Raw genomic sequence first — 716 nt, 5'->3', positions numbered from 1 at the left:
TTTTGCGAGCAATGCGACCAACAACCAATCACATGAATCTCCCGCCCCCGACATATATATGCTTGCTAGCAATGTTTAAACGAAGTAAACTGGATATAAAATCCCCAAACAGGCGAAAACCTACCAGTTTCACCCACTGTCTCTGCCACCTCCCTCCATGCCTGGTTCCTCCGGTTTGTATCCCGGTAAATAGTTCTGGTCGTAAAGAACCGGGTGATTTGCTACCGTAATTTCTCGTTTGGAATATGAGGAAATGAACTGCGGTCTGGCTCTCCCAGCTTGCACGCGGTTTGATTGGCTAGCGCTTGTACAGTCAGATTTGCATAAACGGGATTTGATTGGCTGACGCTTCCAGCTCAGCTTCAAAAGTTGAACATTGCTCAACTTTTGAATCCTGAAAATCCTGGAAATCTTCGCTTTGCTTCCCCACAATGCAGTTCGGCGAAAAGCGAGGCAAAGTGACGTCATCCCCATTCAAAGTCAATGAGCAGAGAAGCGTTGGAAGCGTTGGAAGATTTTTTTAAAGCTGCTGTGTGGACGTACCGTCACACCGGAGTACTTTTCCCAGAAATAGTTCTGATAGTTCCTGGGATTTTGCGTTCACACCAAAAAGATCTGGAACTAGAATTTTTTTTTTCGAACTTTTTTATCCCTTTTTAGTCCCTGCTAGAGAGGTGGGACTTTCCTGGGAGAAAAGGGTTCCAATTTCTGATTGG

This window comes from Notothenia coriiceps, unplaced genomic scaffold (assembly GCF_000735185.1).
Source record: "Notothenia coriiceps isolate Sejong01 unplaced genomic scaffold, NC01 NC01_scaffold00023046, whole genome shotgun sequence".
In the NCBI taxonomy this organism is placed as follows: Eukaryota; Metazoa; Chordata; class Actinopteri; order Perciformes; family Nototheniidae; genus Notothenia; species Notothenia coriiceps.
The sequence above is the reverse complement of the archived record's forward strand: the minus strand, read 5'-3'. Positions refer to the sequence as shown.